Below are 14,043 nucleotides of genomic sequence, written 5' to 3'. Positions count from 1 at the left end.
ACATTATATATACACAGGTATATGTGTGTATATATCTATATATACAGATACACATTATATATATACATATTGTGTGTATATGTACATATAATATATATCTCACTTCAGGTCTCTTGTTCATTCTTCATAATGTACTTTATGTTGACAATTATTTGAGTTCAATTACATGGTTAGAGCACTGGCTTAAACTTCAGGAAGTCTAGGTTCCTAATTTAATATTGGTGCTGACAACCTGTCTGCTGGTTTGCAAGATCTCTTTACTCTACTGGCTTCACTTTCCTTAGATATATGTATTAGAAGTATCTTCTACTGAGTGGCTGATGTTTTTACCCTCTTAATGATATCTTTTAATGAACAAAGGTTCTTAATTTTAGTTGAGTCCAGTCTAGCAATCTTTTATCGTTAGTGTATTTTTATATCCCATTTAAGAAAATTTGCCTACCCCAAGATTATGAAGACATTCTATATAATTCTAGAAGCTTTACAATCCATTATAATTAATTTTTGTAGATGATGTAAATAGGTATCAAGGTTCAATCTTTTATCAATATTGATTTGTGGATAGTCAACCCATTTCAGTTATTGAAACTACTATTTTCCCCTATCACAGTGCAATGTCACTCTTATCAGAAACCACTTGGCTAGATAACTGGGGGTAAGTTTCTGGATCCTATTTCCTTTTGTCTGTCCTTGCTCAGACACCATACTGGGCTTTTTAGCTAATGTGTTTTTCTCTCTTTATAACACCCACTTGCTCCTCACAGATGCACCACCTTCGTTTACTCTTACACACAATAGATGGCATCCTTCCCCTCCGTGATGTGTTGTATTTGCTGTTTGCTAACATTTCTTGACTTTGCAGAGGCCCATCCTGTGGCTGTGGAAAATCCACTCTGATCTATGCTTCAGGCCACTGTGGTCTCATTGAAATAGATCTTTAACAGCTATCACTAAGAATCTAACTGGAGTTAAAATATGGTTCTTTTTCTTGAGCTGCTTTTTTGTAGTCAAAGAATGTTGAAGGCAGTGGAGATGAACACTTGCTGTGCAGTTGTCAGTGAGGGACTAAGCTTAGATGCTCCTCAGTATTCCAATCAACTGGTTGTTTTAACATTGTCATGAAAATCTCATAGTTAACCATAGGGAATATGAATACTATTTTTTTAACAATATAGTTTTAAGGCAAAGTAAATGTAATCTGGCTGTCTCAACATGCCTTTCCGGGATTTGCGATTGTTCTCTAGAATAAGTATGCTCCTCATAGCATTGAGAAGAATAAGAATCATCTGTTCCAACTCTATCTGATGTTTAAACTCTTATATCTGCTAGTGGGCATCTAGCCAATACTTAATACTTCAGATGATAGATAGGGATTGGCAGTTCCTTATTCCAAGCTGAAACCTGTCCTGGAATTTCCATCTATTTGTCCTAATCCTTGACCTCAGAACAATTTCCCATGATCGTTCTTCAAATATTTGTTAATAACAACAATAATCCACTCTAAATCTGCTCTTCTGTGAGATAACCCACTCCATCAAATACTTCTCATTTGATATTACTTCAAATTTTTCTTCCTTGGAATGGTTCCATTTTGTCTTTGTGCTTTTTAAAGGGAGCTATCTAGAATGCTACTCTAGGACGGTTTGACCCCTGCAGTGACCTACAGGACCATTACCCCTTTCCTCACTGATGCACAAAACTCCAATAAGGATGTCTAAAATCTCATTAATCATCCTCCAGCTCAATGTTATACTTTTATTTATTTTACCACACAAATTTACCTTCATCTGTTTTTCCCCTCATATGGTACCCCTAAGTTTCTATTTTCAAAAACAGTCTACCCTTATTCTGATACTTAGCATGTCAGTTAACCTGGGGTGAACCAGATGGGGAAGTAACTCACCACTTCCTCAGCACGTCGAAATTTATGGTCATTGTACTTTTTCATTCAACAAATACTTATCCAGACTTATTAAGTGTTGGGTGTTGGTGAAAACGATGTGTAAATTCCATTTAAAGTAAATTAGAAAGTGAACAGAATGTGAGGAAATGGAGACAAAGAGAATGACATAAATTTCAAGGGGTTTTTCTCTACAGAGAGGGAAATGGGGGCTGTTCCTGAAAGTGGACATGGGATTGAAAAGGGTTTTAAGATAGGAAATAATGTACTTCAAATGTAGATTTATGAAGACCACTTTGAGGCCCATTCTAAATAATCTTTTCTGCGGCTCAAAGTTCTTAGTTCCTTTAATCATTTACCAAAGCAGCAAGGAAATAATATCATAGACCCTCTATAGAGCCTTCCAGTGTTTAACACATAAAAGGCAAGTGATAAGTATTTCTAGTTGGGGTAATAAGGAAGAAAACAGCTTGAGATGATCATATTTTTGAATAAAGGGCTTCTAAGAGAGATCAAAAGGAACTGTGGAACTCAAGCGGGAAATTTCTTCAAGCACTGGGAACCCTAGCAGTATATTTCCAAATCACAGTTATTAAAGAAGCACTTTGCAGCATCATGTGACTATGGTCTTCCCTGCTGTGGCTGCCCCTGTGGATGTGCAGCTAGGATAATGGTACACTGCGAGGCAGAAACAGCTGCTTCCTTATCAGTGCAGATCCTGCATTTATACGTGCTTCTATGCTAGAATATTAAACTAGAAATTCTAATTTTCATTTTCTTTTCTCTCTTTCTACCAGAGTAAACTCTTGGAGTCATGGCCTTTTAAAAAATAATCTCCCGAGTTAAGCACACTGTTCAATCCAGAGGCATCTGATAAAATGGGAAAAATCCATTCATTCTGGGCACTTGTGGGCATCATAGACTTTAATAAGTTTGCAAAGGAGTGGTGGACGGGATTGTATCACACACCAGACAACAGAATACTATAAAACAACACATCAGCCTTCAGAATCATTCTTACTTGGGAGTCTTTCTTGGTCATTCCCCTCCAAGCAGAAGCCAAACCTACAAAGGTTTGCTTGCTCTTTCTCCTTCGTTCTCTTGTCTACCCTCTCCATTCAATAACAAAACAACCAGTGTCATTCTTTGTCTAAAGCAAACCAAATGACACCTCGATCCTTAAGATACCACACCTAACAAATTCTTTTCAGGGTATTTTCCCTTAAAAGATATTTCTTTCCCTAAACTAGATTCTGGTGCCACCTGTTAAGATAATAACATTTCCAGCATGTTACATAACAATTGAAAGCCCAGTCTTTGGAGAATGACAGATCCCAGTTCAAATCTCTGCCTGTGTGACTTTGAGCTAAACTTCACATTTTTGACTCCTAGTTTTTGTAATCTTTTCCCCAACACCCCTGGGGCCAGATGAGTTTTGGAGTTCAGACTTTTTTTTTAATTGTAGAAAAGTCACATGATGCATATATTGTTCATTACAGAAAGCTCACTGGGGTCTAGGGTGGTACCCTCTAATCAAACACACTAGTAATTCTGCAGCAAAACATATAATATAAAGAAAACAAGCAGCCTTAAATCATCTTTTGACAAATCATCTTTTGCTGTGAAACGAGTTATGAAATAAAACAAAAACTTCTGTTTTTCAGAACTCCGTGTGATTTGGAATGAATTGGGAACAGTGGACCTAATGCCTACTTCAGGGAGGTATCTTGAGGAACAAAGAAGATGATGCATGTAAAGCTCAGAGCTCAGACTATGACACTAAAGCTTTAATCAATGGTTAGTGTTACTGCTGCCTGCCCTTTCTCTTTCCTCTTGTTGGTAAAATCTTTCTATATTGTACATTAAGTTTATAGGAAACTGCCGAACTGCTCTTATATTAACTATTTTTAAAGGGGAAAGACATCAGTGTTGGAGACCACCTCTGTTGGGCCCAGAACAGTTGCGAACACCTCCCATCCAGGTTTCCTTTTTGATAAAGCCATGAGTCTGACTTTCCAGCTACTTTGCTCTTCTCCCAGCTTGGCCCTGATTCCTCTCTGGCAATGATTAACTAAATGCTCAAACAAGAAAGAAGGAAGCACTCAGGTTGAGAAATATAAGTGTTTACAGGAAGAAAAGAAAACGTTTCTGTGATCTATGGAAACCAAAGAAAACTTCTATAGCTAAAAGTAGAAGCATATGTTTGGGGACAAAATATCAATACATAACTAACCACATTTCAAAGAAGGAAATACAGGATGGATATGGAACAACCACAGCATGAGGGAAAGAATGTGAAGAAAACGAAAACACTTGGAGTAGATTCTGACTTCTGATCCTTCCACTCTTAAGCTAACCTCTCACATTTTATTAATGAATTCATTCTTGCCAATTCAAATGATCTTTTTAGTCTTTCTTACATCTCTAGATACATAGCGTATGTCTGCAGACTCTACCTGGCTTTACTCTACCATGGAGCGTTTCCACTGATGCCCTTACATCATTTCAAGCGTACTTTATAAAACAAATCTGGTCATCATTCCTGTCACTCTTCCTTTTCCAAACTTTTTCTGTTGAGAGCATCATCCTCATTTCAAATCTCAGGCTTAAAGGCATCTTTGGTCCCTACTTTTCTGTGGCCCTTGATCTAATCATCCACCAATTTTCCTAGTGCATCTTTCATCCGCATCCTTCTTTCTATTTCTGTTCCATCACTCTGCTCCATGCTTGGATTATTCCCCTATGTTCTTTCGGATGGGCTCTCCTATATGCTGGATGCTCTGCATCTGACGGTCCTTAAGAGGCAGAGGACCTGAATGTATGACTTGGTTTGGCTACTTAACAACAATGTAATCTCTGTCCCCTCTCTATCTCTTATCAGTTTACTTTGTCCCCTAACATAGTCACCAAGTCATGTTGAACCTACTTTCAAAATCTTCACTCTGTTCTCTTCTGACACAGTATCTCCCTAGTGATACTTCTAATTCAGACCATTATCAACTCATTGAAACAGTCTCCTGTTCTCACTACATCCTGCTATTTTTTAAAGTAAACTCTTATTTTAAGATACTTTTATATTTACAGAAATATTGAAAAGATAGCACAGAAAATCCATGTAGACCCCTCACCCAGTTTTATCTATTGTTAACATTTTACATTATCTTGGCCCATTTGTTAAGACTACAGAATCAACACTGGTTTCCAAGTCTTGGCTATTGTGAATATTGCTGCAATAAACAGGGGTGCATATACCTTTTCAAATTAGTATTTTCATATTCTTTGAATAAACACCCAGAAGTGGAATAGTTGGATCATATGGTATTCTATTTTTAATTTTTGGAGCAATCTCCATTTTGTTTTCCATAGTAGTTGCACCAGTTTGCATTCCCACCAGCTGTGTATGAGGGGTCCCTTTTCTCCACATCCTCTCCAACACTTCTTATTTCTTGTCTTTTTAATAATAGCCATTCTGATGGACATGAGGTGATATCTCATTGTGGTTTTGATTTTCATTTCCCTAATAATTAGTGATGTTGAACATCTTTTCATGTGTCTTTTGGCCATCAGTGTATCTTCTTTGGCAAAATGTCTGTTTAGATCCTCTGTGTATAGGCAAAATTTTAAGCAGTTTCTTGGAATTCCCTGGACTCTAGCATTGTCATTCTTGCTGCAGATCTTGACCATAATGATCCGTCCTGTCTCAAGATTCCTATCTTTTTTCTGTTTGAGTCTTGGTGAGTTGTTCAGTGTGTCTTCCTTTTGAAAGTGAGATCTTATGTGTTTCTTATTCCTGCCTTCCAAGCACTTAAGCTTCTCTTTCTGAAACACAGCCCAGTACCTGGAACTCATTTACAAGGTGGAATGTTTTCTGTAAAATTCTGTTTGATTTTGGATCCCTGTAGACCTGTCTAGGAAGATGGAGTGAGTTGTGATCAGATGGACAGAGAAATTTGGTATATTGTGAAGGACTCATTTGTCTAGGAGCTGGGGTTTAGGCCTCTGTCTGGCTCCTCACTGAGCATGTGTTCTAAGGCAGCTGGCAGGGAGCAAAACAAATATTCCCAGAAATTATGCCCAGTGAAGACTAGAGAACTGAATTGAAGAATCTGGTGATAAGGGCCACAAACGAGGCCAGGGGGCTTATAAGTAAGGCTGCTTGGTACAGGTCCTCTTTGTTTTCTCAGGCAAGGCAAAGTCCAGCCACGGGGACACTTGCAAGGGCAACCAGCAGAGGAAGAAGGAAATAGCTATGGCCGCAAGGACCTGGAAGTGTCAGCTGGACCTGGCCAGTTGGCTTTGTCTTAACTTCAAGGCTACAATGATGTAGCAGCAGGAAAAAATGGCCAGAAGGAGAATGGAGCCAAAGACAAAATGGCTGGAGATCAGCGTTTGGTACCATGGAATATTGATCTCCTTCCAGTTGATGACTTCCTTGAGTTTCATTCCACAGGTCCTATTGTTTGAAGCAATAGGTGACTTCTTCTACCACAACTGTTTCCTTGGAAGACTAAGTAGGGGATGCAGAAGGAAATTGCCAAAAACCAGACTCCCAAAGCCCCCACAGCTGCTTTAGCTGTTGTGTGGTTGTTCCAGGACCAGATTGGTCAGAAGATCACAACCCAGTGGTTCATGGAGATGAAGATCAAAAGGAAGACACTGGCCAGAAAGTTAAGGATAGACATGGTGCTGCTGCACTTACAAAGCATCCAGCCAAAGGGCCAGTGGTAGTGCAGAGCCACCATGATGAGCTGGAGAGGCAGCGAGAGGATGATGGTGAAGTCAGTCACGACCAGGTTGAGATACCACACCATGTAACTGTGCAAGGCATGAGGAAGCCCACCATCTAGATGACAAGGCCATGGTCAGCCACGCCTAGGAAGAAAGTCAATGAGTAGCCGATCATGTAGGTCCATGCCCGGGATCTGAACCTGGAACCCCAGGCTGTGGAAGCAAAGTGCGTGAACTTAACCACTACACCACAGGGCCAGCCCCAAGAACTGAGTTTTGAGCCTAGATCTGCTTAATTAAAACTTCATATTCTTGACACTTGTCTTTGGTTCTCTCTGTATAGTCCTCCCTCAGTGGCATGAAGGGGACTCATATTTATGTTCCCAATTTAATTTACAAAGGGGCTTTCCTGTACTTCACAGTATTTAATAATTCCAAAGATGGAATGCTAGGCAAAGCAGGTGGAACCAGAAAAAAACACACATAAGTATATTCACATAAGCATACATAAATGCATATATACATATAATATGTGCATAAGCATACATAATTGAATACATTGTTGCTATTATTATTTTGAACAAACTGTTATTTGTTAGATAATCAGGAATACAAATAGTAAAAGTTTTTATTTTTACCTTGACCTATTCCTTCTTTGATGCTTTTTTGATAGCTGGATATGATGTGCTGGGTAAAAGGAACCGCTGTAAATAGGCCCTTAGTAACATGGTGAAGTGTTGGGGGAGGGGAAGTGTTCTATATCCTGGGTTCAGATATTACCCCAGCTGGTTAGGCTCTGGTTAACTAGTTCTTCTTGAAGGGAGGCCTTGTTAAGAGGAACATAGTGGGGGCTGGCCTCATGGCTGAGTGGTTAAGTTTGTACACTCTGTTTTGGTGGCCCAGGGCTCCTCGGTTTGCATCCTGGGTGAAGACCTACTAACTGCTCATCAAGCCATGGTGTGGTGGCGTCCCACGTAGGGGAACTGGAATGACCTACAACTAGGGTATACAACTATGTACTGTGGCTTTGGGGACACACACAGAAAAGAAGAAGATTGGCAACAGATGTTAGCTCAGGGCCAATCTCCTCAAAATAGAAAGGAACAGTGCTCTTGCATATTTCAAAATAGTTCCTTTTCCTCCTTCCTCTGAGGAAAGCTCATGGGATTTTTCTCTGATAGTTACTACAGGAATCTAGTCAAACTTCTGGAGGTAAATCTTACAGTACCATGGGGGCCCCCATGGGGTTTTTAACTCTCAGACTTGTCCACCCTGAGCTTCCAGCAACCATGAATTACAGTTCAGGTTTTCCTACCCCAGCACTGGCTCCCCAGGTGGGTTCCACTCATGAGTCTCTGCTCTGGGAAGCCCTGACTGCCTGTAATCGCCTGGCTCTCTCTCCAATCTTGGGGCAGCAGTTTGCGCTGTGTTCTCACCTGTCTTATGGATCCAAGAAGAGATATTGATTTTTTCAGCCTGTTTAGCTTTTTACTTGTTAGGACTAAGTGACGACTTCCAAGCTCCTTACATGTGGAACCAGAAAACAGCTCTACCCTTTCTAAACGCTTTCTCTTATTGTTCATGATAACATGTTGGAAGTCCTGGGTTTGGCACCCATCGACTCAGGAATGCAGGGGCAATTGAATATTAATGCAGCCTGTGTTCACCAGAATGTCTTTTTATCAAGATTCTGGCATGGCAGGAGGATCCTGAAGGTCTCCCTCTACACTGCTGAATATTTAGGGATGCTGGAAAAATCTCTGAGGATTAGAGGCTTCCAGGCTTCCAGGAACATTAGTCAACTTGAATACTGTGCCATTACTGTCTGCACATCCCCTGCTACCCCAGATTTACCAATACACATGCACATCTCTCCAAATCCACTACAATCATTTCTAAACCTGCTACATTTGGGAGAATCTTTCTTTTAACTGGGTTATTATCTGAGGAGTAAAACAGAAAACAAAAACAATAAGCCCCTCCTCCCCACTTTTGATTTTGCAATTCATTATTTTCCTCTACCACAGAGCCTGGCACAAAGAAGGTATTCACTGATCTATTGTCAAGTTGTTTTGCTTTGTTTTGTTTTGTAGACAAACCGTAGCACAAGCTCTGAACTGGCCACAAGAGGGCACTTGTGAACCATTTTGAAAATAATTCATGTTCAACATTAGATTTCACAAACCCTTATGGTTTCCCCTGGTTTGGACTTCCTGTTCCGCCCTGGAAGAAATAAAACGAGCAGTTATGGGGCTTCTGGAGCAGAGAGGCATATCAGACACATTCTAATCCAACTTGTCAACCTGGAGCCCCAGGTCTCAGAACCTGTGATAGTCCCTCTTTAAAATATTGGGGAGGCATTGAGAGTTATTTTAAATATTTCAAAAAAGAAATATTTTAAGTATTTAAATTGCTGTTGAACATCAAGTAGCTTTGCTTTTGACTTAATTTATCATGGCTTCACTTATTTGGTAGCCAATACCTTAAAAAATTGGAACCCATAGGGAAAAATAATTTGTACGTCAACATTTACTGAGTTGGAGACTTCTGCTTGCGATAGAGTCCTAGAAATGATGGTGGGAAGCTTCGCCAGTTTTAAAGTGGTTTGTTGAAGTCTTGAGCACTTTCTTCTTGAATTAAACTTCAGTTAAGGAAGTTGTTGGAATCTAAGATCGTAGAATTGGAAAAGGTAATGAAGACAACCTAATCCATCTTCTTATCTATTACTAGAACATTTCCTATAGTAAATATGACACTAGCAAATCTCTATTTGTGGGTTTCAATACTGAGTCACTAATCTGTACATTCTTGTAATTTCTAAGCACATTTCAAAAAACAAATCTCAAATTCTTTTCTATATCCGTCTATTCTTCCTTCATCGTGATAGCCCTCCAAATATTTGAATAGTATCTTTAGGTCTCCTTGATTCATCTTATCTCCAGGCTGTATTAATTAACTGTCTCTCATGTGATCCTTTGAAAGCCTGACCCTCTTCTTAATATGGGTTTGTTGTGGATTAAATATGGCCACATACTCTTTGCAATTTCTCTCCCTTCATATCTGGATTGGTCCTATGACTTGATTGGAATAAAAGAATGTTGCATAAGAGATGCTGTGTATCTTTTGAGGCTATGTATTAAGACATCTGCAATTTCAATTTTCATATTTTGCACTGCACTTTCTTGAACTCATGGATGACCAAGGCCTCTTGCAGACAGTCCCTGCTGAGCTCCTAGCCAAAGCCAACCGCAAATGCCAGTATTTTGTATATCCAGCCGTCCCAGTGCCCCAGTAAACATCAATGAAGCAGACAAAAAATGCTCATTTTGAAGAATCATGAAAAGTAACAAACTGTGGTTGCTTCAAGCCACTAGGTTTTGGAGTAATTTATTATACAGCCTTAAATAACTGATAGGTCCAGGTTGCAAATCACTTCAAAGTGTTGAATTCAGATCCAACTATGTTGACTGTGACTAATAACCAGTAATTCATGAGATTTTTCTTCTTCTTTGATTTTGATATCTCATTTGTATAATTCTTGTAGATTTTTACAGCTGTATTTTCACGTAACCTGTGGTGTTTGAAATGACGTCTGAGACCAAAACACTTCTTGCTCATGTTGATTTAAAAAGAAAGACGGTTGAACTTAGGTCTATGACTTATTTCTCAGGTCCCTCTTCTGGAAATCAAGGAATGAGTCCTGATTTATTTTCTAGATTTCATGGAATTATAACCATGATTTTCCTTGTTGTAATAGCTAACTGCAAACCAAGGGCCTGAACATATACCATCTCAATTAATCTACACAACCATGTATGAGAGGCGTTACTGATCCCCTTTATAGGTGAATTAGCTGGGATTCAGAAAGGTGAAATGATTTGCTACAGAAATTAAATGAGATTGGGCTGGATGAAAACTTCTTTGACCCCCGTCAACTGTTCTTTCTATTTCATCACTGATAAAAGTGGACAGAACTAGTAAGCTCAGGTGTGCACACAGGAGAAGAGCAGAACAACTTCTTTCACTGGAGAACTGACTTAATTAAGAGAAGCGAGAGCATTCATGGGGTTTGGCCTCGGATTGGAGTCAGGGCCCAAATGGAGTAAGAAGGACATCCACTGAGGGGATGACCAGCAAGAGTCAAGCCCTTGAAGAGTGAGGAGGGCATTTACAGATACCTACATATATACACATATATTCCCCAGCTCTGTCTACTGAGAGGGCCTTGGAGCAGGACACCCCTATTGAAAGGAGCAACCTAGTGCCTGGATGATTCCACAGTGTCACTCTGCTACTAAAAATAACTAAGGGTCACTCCTTGGAGAAAGGTTTTATCCCAGGGCTGTGGCAGAGAATTTTGTAAATGAGCCTGGAACATCTTGTAGGGCCAGAAAACAAGGAAGTGCACAAAGAATGAGGGGGACACACCAAAGGCAAGGAGGCCAGGTTGAAGGGTCTGTCATTGGCAAAATTTGGGGCAACTGGGTTATCAAATAAAACATTATAGTGATGGTTTATAATCTATTAATAAAGTAGGAAACCATGAGTCCACACTGATATTTAAATGATAAACTGAAAATTTGTTTAGGAATGGGATATTTACATAGTTTCAAAGTACCTTCCCACAAAAGACTTGTTAATTACAACAGGAAAAAGACTACGATGGAGAAGTCTGGCAGACTTCATCTTGATCAAGGGATCAAGACAAGCAATATACGTCAGTAGGGGGACAGAGCGTGTGCTCACCTACAGGCTCCAATGAGAACACTACTTGGCTTCTTGCATAACCTGAACCTAGCCTTGAGGAAACATCAGTCAAACCCAAATTGAGCAACATTCTACACAAAGACTGACTGTGCCCTTCAAAAATGTCATGGTCACGAAAGTCAAAGAAACACTGAGAAACTCTTTCAGACTGAAGAAGACTAAAAAAATTTGGCAAATAAGTGTAACACAAGCTTCTGAACTGGATCCTTTTGCTATAAAAAATTATTGAGACAATTGGTGAAATCTGAATTGGATCTAAGGCTTACATGGCAGTGATGTGTCAGTGTTAAATTCCTGATTATGGCCATGTAGGAGAATGTCTTTGCTTGTAATATGCACTAATATTTGTGAGTGATGGAGCACTGGGTCAGCAATTCACTCTCCAATGATTCTGAAGAAAGAATTCTTCATACTGTATTCAGATCTTTTCTGTAAGTCTGAAATTATCTCAAATTAAAAAGCTTATACCCCCAAACCCTCCATTATTTGTTTACTGGATACAGGGATTACCCATTCCCCACCTTCTACTCTATGTAGACAGCCAAAGAAATATGAAATTCCTTAAAGGGAGAATTATAAATAAAACCCCCCAAATCTCACTCAAAATTAAATAATTGAGAACTAGTGCTCATGAACTTGCTAGTAATGGTGGCTGCTGTGTTTGAGGTTGTAGTTAGGAAGCAGGAAAAGTAAAAGTGGAGATGGAGAGGGTCCAGTACATGGCCTAGTGGTAAAGTCTGGCATTCTCTGCTTCAGTGGTCCAGCTTCAGTCCCCAGGTGCAGACCTCCACCACTTGTCAGCAGCCATGCTGTGGTGGTGACCCACATACAAAATAGAGGAAGATTGGCACAGATGTTAGCTTAGGGCACATCTTCCTCAAGCAAAAAGAGGAAGACGAGTAACAGATTTTAGCTCAGGGTGAATCTTCCTCAGCAAGAAAAGAAAAAAAGTAGAGATGGAGAGGAAGGTGATAATAATTATAATAATAATATCTAACATATTCTGAGGTACTGATTTTTTTTTTTGGTAAACACTTTGCATGTAACTGATTACTTCTCATAACAATCCTTTAAGGAAGTCACTTCTCTTAGCTTCATTGTATAAATTAATAAAAATGAGGCCCAGGGAGGTAAAGTAATTTCCCCAAAGGAGGAGTTAGGACATAAATCCAGACAGGCTGGCCCCAGGACCTTTGCTTTTAATCTCTAAAGGAAGAATAAGGTCATGCAAGGAACAAAAGAATAGTCTCAACCCTGGGACGATTTGGAGACACTGGAGACGCTGCTGAACAAACATCATTGACTATGTACATTTGTGTGAGGCCTGCCAGGAATCCACATACCTTAGTAAAAAGCCTCCCCCACCCTGTTCTGCTGGTCTTTTGACTCTTTTGAGTCCTAGTGTACATATTTGGGAAGAGGAAATGATTTATTGCTGAGGCGCTGAGTGAAGACCTGTAACTTGGCACCAGGCAACATGAACGTCTGTTCCTCCTTGAGTCGCAGTTGCTGCTTCTTGGAAGGGTGTAGAGCACGCACATTCAAGACAAGGCAAGGCCAAGGCCTCAGCTGCTAAAGATACAGTGAGCCACTTTAGATGTAGACAGTTTGTCACTCACATGGACAGCAAAGAGAAGAATAAACCGAAAGTGTCAGGACATGTCATCTTTGTCTCACACATCAAAAAGAATGATACTGAAACAGAAGGGGCTGGACGACTATCATGTGAGTTGCGGGATACCCTCTTGCTGAGGAACCACTTCTAGACTACAGCTAAGAGGTCTGGTTTTATATTCTGCAGCTGTGTTCTGAGGGAGATAGGGCAGAAAGCCCCACAGCTCATAGAAGCTGGGAGACAGTGAGAAATGTGTTATAACAGCCTCCCAGGGGAGATGGGAAGGTGAGTAAGAGATGGTTCATAGCAGCTCCTCCTGGCCTCCCATCCTCTCGGGTTCCAGAAGGATCACATGCTGTTTCCTCAAGACTCAGACAGCTATGGTTCAATCCTTTGCTTGCGTGGATCTCTGCAAGGTTTACAGGGCGCATGGTGAACTCATTCCCCAACATAAGATAGTTGAAAGGCGGGACTTAGGACAGGATCATGGCATGGACAATGCCTGCGGGACACTGGAGAGCTGCCCCCCGGTCCCCTCCAAAGATAGTGATATTAGCTGTGAAAGTAGCAGTGGACCACGGATTGGCAGCATGTGGTCATCTGTGCCAGGAGTCCTCTTGGTCACTGAAAGCCCATTCTGCCTCCCTTTACACTAATCTGCTGTATAGACTCCAATGACCAGGCTTCCCCGTGCTCAGGAATCTGTATTTCTCGCTGTTGATCAAGTCTTGCTAGAGACAGGCAACAAAAGCAAAAATAAGGAAGTGGGACTACATCAAACTAAAAGGTTTCTGCACAGCAAAGGAAACCATCAGTGAAGTGAAAAGGCAACCTATGGAATGGGAGAAAATATTTGCAAACCATATATCTGATAAGAGGTTAATATCCAAAATATATAAAGACTCATACAACTCAATAGCAAAAAAACAAAGAATTCAATTAAAAAATGGGCAGAGGATCTGAATAGACATTTTTCCAAAGATATACAAATGGCCAATATGTACATGAAAAGATGCTAAACAGTGCTTATCAT

Source organism: Equus quagga, chromosome 7, assembly GCF_021613505.1.
Source record: "Equus quagga isolate Etosha38 chromosome 7, UCLA_HA_Equagga_1.0, whole genome shotgun sequence".
Classification (NCBI taxonomy): Eukaryota; Metazoa; Chordata; class Mammalia; order Perissodactyla; family Equidae; genus Equus; species Equus quagga.
The sequence above is the reverse complement of the archived record's forward strand: the minus strand, read 5'-3'. Positions refer to the sequence as shown.